Here is a 7,831-nt window from a genome sequence, read left to right as displayed (position 1 = left end):
CCTTTAAATTTCATACCCGGGGGGGGTGTAAAGTATGCCTGTGAAATAGCGCATGTTTCCCAAACTTAGAACTGTCTCTACACAAAGTGTCATTTCTGAAGGAAAAAAAGTCATTTAAAAATGACTGGCGGCTAGAATGAATTGTCGGCTCCCGGAAATTCAGAGAGAATAAATTTACAAGTATTAGTGAAAATTTTGCAGAAGGCCCACTAGAGGGCATAAAGATCAAGTCTAAAACTCTGTCTGTCTTTGGCTTCAATATGTTCAAGCATTCTGATTAGAAGGTCAGAGCAAAGTCAAAACTATCTGCACATCTGTTCCTGATCATTGCCTTTTTATTTTTTTTGGAGCGTTAGATATTTGCTTTGTCATGCGTCAACATATGTTTCCTTTATGCGTTGACATGCAATATTAATATGCTTTTCCAATGTTTTTTTCGCATTCAGAATTTAGAGTGGATAGGGTACACAATTATTGACCAGGTCTTCTTATTATTACCAATGCATTGAAACACATAACAAAAACATGTTGGGGCAGATCCACAGAGATCTGCACGGGCGCAGCGTATGGGAGATACGCTACGCCGCTGTAACTTACATTTTTAAACTTCGAATCCTCAAAGAATTTGCGCCGCAAGTTACGGCGGCGTAGTCTATCTCTCGCGGCGTAAGGGCGCCTAATTTAATCGGCGAGTAGGGGGCGTGTTTCATTTAAATGAAGCGCGTCCCCGCGCCGAATGAACTGCGCATGCGCCGTCCCTAAATTTCCAGCCGTGCATTGCGCGAAATGACGTCTCAAAAACGTCATTTTTTAAACTTAGACGTGACTTACGTCCATCCCGATTCACGGACGACTTGCGCAAAAAAAAATAAAAAATTCAAATTTCGACACGGGAACGACGGCCATACTTAACATGGCAAATCTAACTATACGCCGCAAAAAAGCAGCTTTAACTATACGCCGGAAAAAGCCGACCAGAGACGACGTAAGAAAATGTGACGGCCGCGCGTATGTTCGTGGATCGTCGGAAATAGCTAATTTGCATACCCGACGCAGAAAACGACGTGAACGCCACCCAGCAGACGCCGAAGTATTGCATCTTAGATCCGAAAGGCGTACGAGGATGTATACCTGTCGGATCTAACCCAGATGCCGTCGTATCTTGGTTTGAGGATTCAAACTAAAGATACGACGCGGGTAATTTGAAGTATGCGGCGTATCAGTAGATACGCCGGCGTACTCTGTATGTGGATCTGCCCCGTTATATGCTTTTTGATGCACTGCCATCAGGGCTGCTGTTAGAAATCATAGGACCCTATACAACCTACCTGACAGCCATGTGGTGTGCTTCATGCAGAGCTCCAGGCTCCTTCAGAAAAAATTAAATACTGTAGCTTCTGACTTTTAATATTAGGACACTTACCTGAAAACAAATCCAGTTCACCCGAGCCAATTTTTCAATCGGCTCTCAGCTGCTGCTGCCGCCGCTTTGCGGCTTCACAGCAAGTTACCTACTGTGAATGCTTGAATCGCTTTGAGAATTGCCCAGCATCGGGGGAAGGAGGCTGAACTTCTAGACGATTTTGCTGCTGCAAAGTCAGCCGGAAGTGGGAGCAGGTACCTGTACAAATGAGGTACCCACCCCCCCCCAAAAGGTGGCAAATGTGGCAGCGGAGGGGGAGAGATGGCAAATAAGTGGAGCTTCCCCTCCGATGTTTGGGATACCGGTGAGGGAGTAGGGTGATCATGATGTAGTGGCGTGGAGGATTTCGAGTTCCTCTATTTATGAGTTAAGGTGTCCTCTGTCCCCGAAGTTGTAGAGAGAGCCCCATAATATGAGAATACATTTTCAAAGTTATTGAGTTCCTTTTGAGATAGTGTCGATTCTATGAAAGCTTGCCATCTGGAGTCGAGACGTTTGCTGGAGGCTTCGTGTTTAAATTTGGTGTTGTGTTTGTCTTTATATAATAGGTGCAGAAGCTCCCGTTTGAGATCTTTGGACTGCAGGGGGAAGTCCAATTTTTTAGGATGGATCTTCGAGTGACTAGGAGACATACCAGGATCCAGTCTTTGTGCCGTGTGTAGGCGTTGGGGAACCGTGTTAGTAGTTGTTTGTCTCAGTATCCAAAGATAAGGATCAGGGGGACTTTTGGTAGTTTCAGCAGGGTTATACCATATATGAAAGATAGGACTGGATCCCAGAAGGTAGAGATGTAAGTCAAGAAACGGTGAATTAGTGACGGTTTGGTCTGTTGGCATAGGGGGCAGGTGTTGGAGTCCTGGTTGTTCTTTTCAGAGAAGAAGGGTACATAGGCACAGTGGAAAATTTTCAGTCGGGTTTCTCTCCAAGATTCGTTGGAGATCATTTGTAGGATTTTGTTGTAGCCTAGTAGACAAAGTGTTTTGGATGTCTGAAGCCCTGTACACACGGGCCAGAATCTCGTCACGAAAAAAACGTTGTTTTTCCTGACCAATTCTTGGCAAGAATCTCTTGCCGGCCAAGTGTATAGACACTCCATTCAAAAGAACCTCTGTTCTTTTGAATAACAAGAACGCGGTGTCACATTCAATGCCGTCGCCGCCATCTTGCTGCACCCCACACTGCCCTTGGAAGCTACCGCGCATGCGTCAAAGTCATTTCGAGCATGCGCGGGTTTCCACGGCGACAGGTAAGTATACAGACGCTCAGGTTTCTCGGCAGGAAAACACTGCCGAGAATCCCGGAGGGGAAAGTAGAGAGCAGGTTCTCTATTTTTCTCGTCGAGATTCTAGGCAGTTTTCTTGACGAGAAACCTAAAAGCCTCGTACACACGCATGGTTTACTCGGTAAGAAAGCTCTGCCAGCAGTTTTCTTGCCGAGAAAACTGTGCGTGTGTACGAGGCTTTAGTAACAGGTATTAACAAGCCCTGGCTGATGGTGTTTTACCCTATCCACTCCAAATTTGAAATTCAAAAACCCATTGGAAACCTATGTCAACGTAGTAATAACGCATGTCAATGTGCAAAGAAAACGCATGGCAATACATCTGCCTAACACTCAAAAAAATGCACCTCTACACATATACATATATCTAATGTTACTATAGCCCTCTCTGTATAGAACAGAGCTTGCTATGTAAACAGCGGACTGTACCTCTATTGTGTATTAGTGAGAATCTTGTGATTTTTGAAAGTTTTGTGATGCCTAATGACTTGTTTTTGAGTTGATTATGTAACCATTGTGGGGGAAAAGGATTTGTTTCATATTTATGTATCCATAAGACAGTACTGTATAAATGTGTGTGTTACAATGGGAGTTATAAAAGCCTACGTGATTGTTAAGAACAATATTTGCTCAATAAACTTAATTTTGTAATGAACATTTGAGAGGATGGAGTTGTGACTATAAACCACAGGACCTTGGTGGAAAAAGTCTGATATGAATCAAATAACACGCAGCAGAAAAGAAAAATAAATCTATATATGATGCATGCAGGGGCGGACTGACCATTGGAACTCTCGGGCACTGGCCGAGGGCCCCATGTCACTAGGGGGCCCCATCAGGGTTGCCAGGCTCAATAAAACCAGGGACAGTGGGCCAGATTCTCAAAAGCGATACGACGGTGTATCTCCAGATACACCGTCATATCTCTGTTTCTGAGCCCGGCTATCTATGAGAGTGATTCTTAGAATCATTTACGCATAGATACGGCGTAGATCCGACTGGCGTAAGTCACTTACACCGTCGGATCTTAGATGTAATTCCACGCTGGCCGCTAGATGGCGTTTACAACGTTTTCTCATTTGTCTATGCAAATGAGCCTGATACGCCGATTCCCGAACGATTTTGCACTGCCTCGTCGCCGTTTACGTTGTTTCCGTAAGTGTAAGGTTACCCCTGCTATATGAGGGGTAACCTTACGTCGGTCCGCCGTATGCCATGTTAAGTATGGCTGTCGGGACAGCGTCTGGTTTTTCCGTCGTTTACGTAACTTGTCGCGAATAGGGCTGTGCGTTAATTACGTTCACGTCGCAACCAATGTATTTGCGGCGTACTAGGGAGCATGCGCAGTGGCCTACGTTTAAGACCGGCGCAGTTCGTTCGACACGGGGGCGCGCTTAATTTAAATACAAGCCGCCCCCTTTGACTTACGCGGGGATACGCCGGGCCATTTAGACTACGCCGCCGCAAATTACGGAGCAAGTGCTTGGAGAATAAGGCACTTGCTCCAGTAAGTTGCGGCGGCGTAGTGTTAATGGCATACGCTACGTTACGCCGCAATGTACGAGAATCTGGCCCAGTATGTAAAAATCTGTGTTTTTTTTACATCTGTCCCTGATATGTCCAAAACCGACATGCTTTTGATGTGAAAATCCTGAGATATTAGCTGCCGTGCCTATGCAATGCCTCCTGGCGTGGTGACCATCTGTAAGCCCGGGGGCCCCATAATCTTCTATTGCCCAGGGGCCCCATGAGTTGTCAGTCCGCCCCTAGATGCGTGTATATATCTGTCCAAAGATTTGTTATTCTGTTTCAGGCCAATGCTGTAATCCAGGCTCCCCTGTCAGCATAGTACGGGCAAGAATTTCACATTTCTCTGCTGCAGTTAATCACTTTACCTCCTTCCTGACCAGGCCCTTTTTTGCGATTCGGCCCTGCGTCGCTTTAACTGACAATTGCGCGGTCGTGCGACATTGCACCCAAACAAAATTGACGTCCTTTTTCCCCCACAAATGGAGCTTTCTTTTGGTGGTATTTGATCACCTCTGTGGTTTTTATTTTTTGCGCTATAAACAAAAAAGTGCTAAACTTTTGAAAAAAAAAAGCTATATTTTTTACTTTTTGCTATAATAATAAACCCCAAAATATATATATTAAAAAAAAAAACTTTCTTTCTCAGTTTAGGCCGATACGTATTCTTCTACATTTCTTTGATAAAAAAATTGCAATAAATGTATATTGATTGGTTTGCGCAAACGGTATAGCGTCTGCAAAATAGGGGATAGTTTTATGGCATTTTTATTATTAATTATTTTTTTAATGGTGGCGATCAACGATTTTTATTGTGACTACGACATTATGGCGGGCACATCGGACACCTTTGACACTATTTTGGGACCATTGTCATTTATACAGTGATCAGTGCTATAAAAATGCGCTGATTACTGTGTAAATGACACTGGCAGGGAAGAGGTTTTTTTATATGTCACTTTTTGGAATAAAATTATTTTGTATTAATTCCGATTAGATCATTACTTGTTGCCATAGGTAACCGCTTTCAATTAGCCTTTTCTTAGGCTATCCCCTTTCCCTTCCCCTTTATTTTTTTGATATACATATTGGTTACAGCAACAAAACCCAACAGGGTACATGATCAATTATAGGCAGTATTACTGATGACCTATAGATTAGTGGTTCAACTTGCGCATCCCCTTTTCCCAATTCCCCACCCCTTTTGACATTTTTTAAACACTAGGGAGTGATGAAGGGGTTAAGTGTGTCCTAGGGAGTGATTCTAACTGTGGGCTACAAGTGATACGACAGTGATCACTGCTCCCGAGATCACTGTCATGTCACTAGGCAGAACATGGAAATGCCTTGTTTACATAGGCATCTCCCCGTTTTGAAGCTCCATGACACGATCGCGGGCCCCGCAGGCACGATCACGGAGCGCACGCCCACACAGTGGCCATTTCAAATCAACGTACATTAGCCGGTTGGCAAGTGGTTAAGCAATAGAATTTGACCACTGGCCAGAGGCGTCTCCAGATTTCATATTTAGGGGGGGGGCACATGGGGGACAGGGACAAAAATAGGGGGGGCCCACTCCAAAAATGTTATATACAGTGTTACAGTACACCACCGTTTACGATCTTCCATCCCATCCAAGACAGCTTATCGACACTCCAACCAACAGGACCCGATCCATATCAATTCCCCAGAATACGACAAGGCACGCAGCTCTGTACTTGTTCCAAAATGAAGACAACTTTTAATGGTAACTTTTAGTCTTATATACAGTACAAGGCATAAAAGGAACAATCAACTCCCCACCCACACATCACATCGTGGGGGGCTTCAATCACATTCTTTGAGCTAATTACTAAACATTCTAGACATATCGATGCCGGCCTATAATTATCATGATCTAATCACTGCACATTCCTTCATTAACAGAACTCAAACAAAACACCATCACACAATGATCTCTTCTTAATCCACATCCCTAGACAGACGTTCTGTCTCCGACAGACAGGTAGTCACACCTGGGCATCAATAGGCTTAACGCAGTGTTATCACACAATGAAAGGTCTTCCAGGAGCCTGACTCAATTAGCATGTCACTAGCCAGGGCTAATCATAGAAATGAGTCACTATTGACTGGTTGGGTCACAATTAACCAACATCTTGCAGTATCTCAAAATCCTGCAATATGAACTATCAGTGATGTCCCCTGTCCTGTAATTTAGGACATCATTTCTCAGTCACCCTATGGCCCTATCGGACATAAGGTGACCCTAGACATAAGACTCCTTGGTGACGCCGGTACAGGAGTACCCCTCATCCTTGCAAAGTCTCTGTTTGTCCCGGGTCATTCCGTCACATACAGTATCTCACAAAAGTCAGTACACCCCTCCCATTTTTGTAAATATTTTATTCTATCTTTTCATGTGAAAACACTGAAGAAATGACGCTTTGCTACAATGTAAAGTAGTGAGTGTACAGCTTTTATAACAGTGTAAATTTGCTGTAATAACTCAATAACTCAACACACAGCCATTATTGTCTAAACTGCTGGCAACATAAGTGAGTACACCCCTAAGTGAAAATTTCCAAATTGGGCCCAAAGTGTCAATAATTTGTGTGGTCACCATTATTTCCCAGCACTGCCTTAACCCTCTTGGGCATGGAGCACCAGAGCTTCACTCGCTGCTGTGAGCCCTTCTCCAGACATTACAGGTTGGAGATGTTGTTTTGCACACACTCATTAGCAGGAGACCTGGACTATAAACTTTGAACAACAGGACAGGAAGGATGATCGGCACAGCAATAAATAGCGATGTCCTGTGTGTCTCTCCCTCCAGCAGCTGAGAGCCTACAGGAGGGGGAAGAAGACACACACAGAGCATCGATCTGTAATTGTCTTGCTAATCGTTTAAATTGGGGGGCACAGTATATTGTTGGGGGGGGGGGGGCAGTGCCCCCTCTGCCCCCCCGCCCAATGATGCCCCTTTTCCAGTCTGCTGATAAAATAAAACACTCATCTCACTGGTGATGAGTGGATCCTCATAATCCAACAATGTGCATATCCACTCACTGGCCACTTTATTCGGTACACCTGTTCAATTGCTTGGTAACACAAATTGCTAATCTGACAATCACATGGCAGCAACTCAATGCATTTAGGCATTTAGACGTGGTGAAGACGACTTGCTGAAGTTCAAACCAAGCATTAGAATGGGGAAGAAAGGGGATTTAAGCGACTTTGAACATGGCATGGTTGTTGGAGCCAGACGGGCTGGTTTGAGTATTTCAAAAACTGCTGATCTGCTGGGATTTTCACGCACAATCATCTCTCAGGTTTACAGAGAATGGTCCAAAAATGAGAAAGTAGTGTCAGTTGTGTTGAGAAAAATACCTTGTTGATGTCAGAGGAGAATGGACAGACTGGTTTTAGATGATAGAAAGGCAACAGTAACTCAAATAACCACTCGTTACAACCAAGGTATGCAGAATATCATCTCTGAAAGCACAACACATCCAACCTTGAAGCTGATGGGCTACAGCAGCAGAAGACCAGACCGGGTGCCACTCCTGTCTGCTAAGAACAGGAAACTGAGACTACAATTCG

This window comes from Rana temporaria, chromosome 9, assembly GCF_905171775.1.
Source record: "Rana temporaria chromosome 9, aRanTem1.1, whole genome shotgun sequence".
NCBI lineage: Eukaryota > Metazoa > Chordata > Amphibia > Anura > Ranidae > Rana > Rana temporaria.
The sequence above is the reverse complement of the archived record's forward strand: the minus strand, read 5'-3'. Positions refer to the sequence as shown.